Source organism: Lissotriton helveticus, chromosome 1_1 (assembly GCF_964261635.1).
Source record: "Lissotriton helveticus chromosome 1_1, aLisHel1.1, whole genome shotgun sequence".
NCBI classification, from domain to species: Eukaryota; Metazoa; Chordata; class Amphibia; order Caudata; family Salamandridae; genus Lissotriton; species Lissotriton helveticus.
This window is the reverse complement of record NC_136057.1, coordinates 1292506683-1292513748: the sequence shown is the minus strand read 5'-3', so window position 1 is coordinate 1292513748 and position 7066 is coordinate 1292506683.

Here is a 7066-nt window from a genome sequence, read left to right as displayed (position 1 = left end):
GACAAAGTGAGTGGACAACGCTAGGTTCTATTTAGGAAACCTGTGTCCTATAAATAAAACAAGTGATGTTTCTGCTTTTCAATTTTAGCTCAGCATTCGTCAGGACCTAAGAAAATAAAGGATAGTCCTCCGGTGGTGTGCGTGCGCTAAGGCGCACCCTCCCGTGAGGCTCAAGGTGTAAACATTAACAAATCTTGTATGTTACTCACGGTTAGTACCCGTGGAAGCTCACTGCAATTCACAGGAGCTAAAAAACATTTCAAGAGAACATTACTCTCTCCTTGGGTCGAGACGGGAAACCTTCACACAGTCCCGATTTCAGTAACTGCGTCTCCCATATGGTACCTACATTCGTGGTCGTTTCCGGGGGGACAAGGACCACGAACCATACAGGGAGTCGCAGTTAGCTTCCACGGGTACTAACTGTGAGTAACATGGTTATAGCAGTGGATATTGAAATATGCTAAAAATGTTATGCAGCATCACGCAGCACTACCACATCACTCGGGGCACCACAACCTCACTATGCGCTAACACAGCATCACTGAACGTCACAGCAACACTCGTTCGCCATCACAACATCACTCAGCACCACCACATCAGTCTGTGCGACCATTCAACAACACCTGGTTCAAATATGCTCTCTCAATGTTTCAAGCTTTATTACAAATGTAACAAAAAGATGTTAATATTTCACTTCTGTTCTTGGGTTTTTGTCACAATAAAATACACTGAACATAATCTTCACAAAAGTTATTTACAAAAGTTTAAGCTATAGCCATTATAAATTACAATAACTTTTATTTAAGTATTAATTATTGAATACAAATTAAAAGCCATTGTTATTTGTAATATCAATACATGTAAGTCACGTAAATACATTAAAAATGCTATAGGTGTCACATTTGTGAAAGTTATAACTATTGGCATTGTAAATGACATAGCTATTCATTTCGCTATTTTCAAAAAACAAAACCTAAATAAAAAAATTTGACATTTACAATACCAATAGCTCAAACTTTCCTAATGCGAGACCTATTGCATTGCAAATGCTTGTTTTAATAGCCACAGTAGATCTCGAGAGAACGTACAAGTGCGGTCTCGGGCGAGACCAAAGAAGCCAAGATCGTGTGAGATGGTCTTGTCCAAAACTGCAAAAAGGGTGTTGAAGACCTTTTAAAAAGATTTCCGTTTCCTCCTGGAGGAGTTCTGGATGCAATTTTTTAGTATGTTACGTTCTGTGTGTTGAGTTCCCTAATCTGGTCCCAGACTTTAAACAATGCTCAGTACAGTGTGAGAACTTAATTTTGCCAGACAAAATAAATGGTTGAAACTCTGGTCTGAAGCAAGTTCCTTTTTTTTTTTTTTTCTTCTTCTTCTTCTTCTCTTGCTCTCGTCAGGTCACTTGCCCAGTAAAGCTAACACCAGGCATACAGTTAAGGGCCAAAGATGCTGTAAAAACAGTTTTAAAAAAATTGCCTGTATGGATAGCTGTGTGGTCAGCTACACTAGAGGGGACTTTTTAGATATTTAATTTGCTTTATCGATTGCATGGTAAAAGCTAGAGCCCACAACAAAATTCACACAAATTAAATAAATGTATGTAGGCCCCTGTGGGTTCCCTGTGTTTCCATTGCCCCCCCCCCCCCCCCCCCCCACACACAAGCTTGAACTTATTATGGAGAACAAAGAATTGAACCGAACCGGAAAGTGTCAAACACTGGAATCTCATAAATCTCCTGATTTTCCCAGATGTCAGGCTGGATCTTGAAACTTGTGTTGGAGCAGTACCCCCTGTGTGGTGTTGGGTGTCTCTGTTCGACGGCGTCATTCGTGTCGGTTATGATGTGTTCACCTATATAGATGCCACCCAGGAGCATGGATGTTAGATATTTTCTTTGTGCGCCAGTTAAGCGCTGATCCAGTGAAGAGCTACTCCTCAGTCTCTTGAAGTGACTTTTTTTTGGACATTTTTTTAAGTGTGTCCGAGTATGTCCTCTAAACGTACAGGTTTCTAATACTCAGCAACTTGGAGTTGGATCGACAGATCCCAGTGGTTCTATGTCATTGTCTGTATGCTTAGAGTAAGTTTCAGGTATGGGTGAGGATAGGGAGGGGTCCTTGGATCCTTTGGAACAACAGTTAAACATTCCTTCTGAACAATTGGACTGGTATGAGAATCTTGGAGAAAACAGGGCATTGGATAAATCTCCAGATACTGGTATCCTTGCTCCACCTAGTGTGGCTACAGAAAAGCGGGCATCTTATGCCATAGTGGTGAGGAGGGCAGAAGACGTCCTTGGACTGTAGCTGTCCTTGGTGCAGGTCGGGACCAATCTCTTGACTGAGGTCCTTCAGCCTGGGGCTCCTTAGTGCGAACCCCTTTTTACCTTTAATGAAGCACTGACTGGTTTCCTTCTAGGCACGCAGTCCAAGCCTAGCACAGGGGCTTCTGTAAACAGGACCATTGCATGCTGCCATCGTCCTGCAAAGGTCGATACAAGATTCCTCAGCCAACACTTCATCCCCTGAGAGTTTGGTGGTTCAGGCTAAAGTGTCCCATGGTGCATTCCATTCCACCCATCTGGATAGGGAATCAAAGTGGCTGGTCTCACTTGCGAATACTATGTTTTCTTTTTCCAGCCTGACATTGCAGCCCGTGAACGCTGTATGATTATTGGGCTGTTTCTCACTCACCCTATGGTAACTGTTGCGCAAGTGCTGCCACAGGTCCTGTAGGAGGCCCGGGCCATACTCTCCCAGCCAGTGCAAGATGGGAAAGATGCAGCCAAGTTCACCTTCCGGTGTGGCTTAGATATGACTGGTTAGAGCAAGTTCGTTGACGGTGGCTTTAAGGCGATATGCCTGGCTGAGAACATCTGGTTTCTTGGTTGATGTCCAGCCTTACCTCTTGGACATGCCCTTTGACAAGACTCCTCTTTTTGATGAGAAAGCAGACTCTGCTTTGGACTGCATCAAGGAATCTTGTGCTACTGCCAGATCCTTGGGCCTCTGTTATATCTCGTGGCCAGTCTAGCTTTCGCCCCTTTCATGTCGAAGGAAGAGGTTTTCAACTGTGTCTGCCATATCCCAGCCACCGCACCACACAGACTCCCCAAGTTGTGCGATGATGCGGTTAATTCTGAACTCTGAATGTAAGCTGGAAGTAGTGTGCCACCCAGACCCAGCAGCTACAGTAGCCAAGCATTCCTAACTTCGTTCTGCAGGCCTCGTTACTTCGGTCATAGAGAATTTAATACCATCTCGTCCTCTGATGGTCCATAAAATGACAAATGGGTCTTGCAGATCGGTGAGGAAGGGTTGTCATTCTCATTATTTTAGAAGTATTCACTGGTTGCTATTTCCTCTACGTTCTGATAACGAAAGAGCAAAGGTTTGCTGCCCATTTTGGAACGTCGGGACTGCCAATCTCTTCCTCAAAAAGGAGAAATTCAGGATGCTCACCTTGGGTCGGATCTTGGCTGACCTAGACCAAGGAGACTGGCTGGTACCGTTGGACTTACAGGGTGTGTATTTTCACATCTGCATACTGCCTGCCCACAGGCATTACCTGTGGTTCAAGGTAGGCACAAGCACTTTCAATTCACTGTGCTTCCATTTGTTCTTACCAGCGTCCCTCGGATGTTCACCAAGGTGATGGCGGTGGTAACAGCTCATCTGCGCATGTTATGGGTATCAGTGTTCCCTTGTCTCGATCACTGGGTATTAAAAGCGTCTTTGCCCCAGGTTGTCTGCTCCCAACTCCAGACTACAGCAAACATCCTGCATTCTCTGGGGTTCTCTCTAAACGTGTCGGTCACACATGACTACTTCTCAGACACTCCCTTTCATCAGAGATATTCTGGAAACAGTGCAGTTTCTGGCTTATCCTCCTAAGTAATGAGTCCTGGATATTCAGGCTATGATACTGATGTTTCAGCCACTATCTTGGATTTTGGCGAGAGTGACTGAGGCTGCTAGGACCGAGGTTTCCTGCATCCTTTTGATAAATCGTGCCAGATGATTTGTCTGGGGCTCTGCAGTGGAACCTTAAGTTCCAGTGGGCACAGTATCTGGGGAATCTCCCAGGCGTTGTCCAGATCTCAGAGCAACGTGCAAAAAAACCTGCAGTTTTGGTTTAGGAACTGTGATTGGGTCAGAGGCAGACCTCTCTCCCTTCCCCAACCAGATCACACAGTAGTGACAGATGCATCACTCCTGGGATAAGGCGGCCATCTGGGAGAGGTAGAGATAAGGGGACCCTGGTCTCTGTCTGATTCAAGTTGTTGGAGCTTTGAATAATTTGCTTGGCATTGAAAGCTTGTCTTACTCTGTCAAGGGGAAGTTAATGCAAGTGTTCACAAACCACACCTTCACCATGTGGTCCTGCTACAAGCAGGGTGTAGTGGGGGTTGTGGACTCTTCGATAAGAGGCCCTGCTTCTCCAGCCATTGCTGGAACAGCAGGGCATAACCCTGGTGGTTCAACACCTGCCTGGTTATCTGACTGCCAAGGCAGACTAACTCGGTCATCTTCCTAGCGGTTCACGAATGGTGTTTCCATTTGATGGTGGAGCAAGGTCTCTTTCAGCCGTGGGAAGAGCCTGGGGTGGGTGGGTTAGCCTCTGAAAAGAATGTGCAATGTCAGCAGTTTTGCATGCTCGAGTTTCCATGGCATCTATTGCTAGACGATGCTTTTTTGTCACAAGTGGAGCTCAGGCTGCCTGTTCTCCTTTCTGCCCATACCACTTCTTGCCAGGGTTACCAAGAATGACCGGATAAAAGTAATTTTCATGGCTCGGGACTGGGCACAGAGAGTCTGGTATGCAGAGCTACTTCGGATGAGCATCGATCCTCCGATCTGGCTTCTCGATCTAACCCGAACCAGTCAACTCTCCGCCCCCTTGCTTGGAGCATGAGTGGCAACAGTTGGTAGCTTTCAACCTTCCAAAGTATGTAATTTTGGCAGCCCTTCAGGAATATGGTAAACGCCTGCTGTTGGCAAAATTTGTAAAATATTGTACAGGAAGGTCTATTGACCCTCTTTCTGCTTCTTTAACATTCTTTTTACTCTTGCCCTTGCCCAGCAAAACTCTGCTTTTGTTACTCTTAAGTGTCTTCTTTCTGCTCTGTATGCTTTCTGGCGGCTGCTGCACCAACCCTCTATGTTCAAATACTCTATTGAACAAAACAAGTCAGGGAGGCCCCCTTATGGTTCAGTCTGGGACCAGGGGGAAACGAAGTGAAATTTAAGACCAGTCCCACACGAACAAAAGATTACCCACTGTAGTCCAGTTTTTAGTAGTATTGTACTCTGATATAAACCTGAGCTTTTTAAATGGGAACGAGTGCCTTCAGTATCCAATAACACTTGGCCCATTCATCCATTTCGGGATCCAGAGAACTGAATATAGAGACTATACATCAAATCTCTTTTTGTTTTTAACACGAGAATCTGTCCTGAAGAAGGTGTTTTTAATTTCAACGAAACGCTGCGTCGACAACTGCTTCTTGTTTTTTTTATTTATATTCTTTGTGCATTGATAAATGTGATAACATGCTTGTAATGTAACTTACGTTTCCCATTAGCTCAATATATGGAATCATATATGTGTATGAAATAAAATGTATGCAACTCTTTTTTAAATATAGTGCAACAGTCATTTTGTTTTGATTAGTTTTTGTCAAATAGTGCAATCTCTTGCAATATATATATTTTTGTTGGCAACAGCATCTCCATTCCTCTGTTTCACAAACATATATTGGGTGTCTAAAACCATATGTCCGAGTACAATAATACTAAAAACTGGTCTACAGTGGGTAGTCTTTTGTTCTTGTGGGACTGGTCTTATATTTCACAAATACTCTATTGTAAATAGGTTCTTAAAAGGGCTATGCCCTTTGTAATGCTGCGGTGCAACCGAAATTTGGTTCTCACATAACATGTGTGCTCCCTTTGCATAATATCCCCCTCCAGATGCTTATCATCAAGACAGCATTTCTAGTGTTGATAACATATGCCTGGAGTGTAAGTGACTTGCAGGCCATGTCATGCAAGCCTCCCTACATGAAGATATTTTAGGATAAGGTGATGCTTTGCACCTGTGCCTCATCCTGCCAAAAGTGGTGACCCCATTCCATCTGGATTAATAAGTTATGATGGTCACCATTTTTGCTCCTCTGCATTCCTTTAAGTAAGAGGAGAGTCTCCACTGTCTGGATGCCACGAGCGTTGGTGTTTTACCTTGACCGTACAAAAGAGTTCCAGGTGGACAACCAACTATTTGTGGCTTATATGGGAGATTAATAAAAGGTCGGGCAGTGCAGAAACAAATCATTTTGTGCTGGGTCATTATCTGCATTAAAATCTGCTACTACCCGGCTAGGAGGCAGCTTCCTGAGTGTTTACGGCCCCCTTCTACCAGGAAAAGCTGCGACCACTGCGTTTACTCGTAGTGTCCCAGTCCTGGATATCTGCCAGGCAGCAACGTGGGCATCTCTGCACTTGTTTGCCAAGCCTTACTGCCCGAACATTCTGGTCCACATGTTCGGGCATTTCGTCCTGCAGGACTTTTTAGTTTAGAAAATCTGTATGCAGCCCACTGCAAGGATGGTATGACTTGGGTATCTTTTCAAAGGTAAGGAATCTGCAACCAGAAGTCTCTCACGTGAACAAGTTACTTACCTTCGGTAACGCAAAATCTGGTAGGGCCCATGTCTAGCTGCAGATTTCTTACAGATCCCCCCCCCCCCCCCCCATTCCTCCCTGCACTTATTGGTTAGGGCTAGGGTTGTGCACATTTCAGGGCCCTAGTTGTGATGCACACGTCAGTTCACTTCATGGCTCTACGCTTCTGGGTGGAGAAAGTGAAGAAGAACGGACTACCTTGTACCTGGGTGGGGTCTATATAGGTCAGTGGTTCCCAAACTTTTCTGACCCGTGGCTCCCTTTACCTAATTGGCAGTTGGCCGTGGCTCCCCCCCCCCCCCCCTTTTTCACCGGTGGACGGGTGGGTGGCGATGTAAGCCAGACCTTGGGAGTACTTCCTGTTGCACCCTGACTGCCC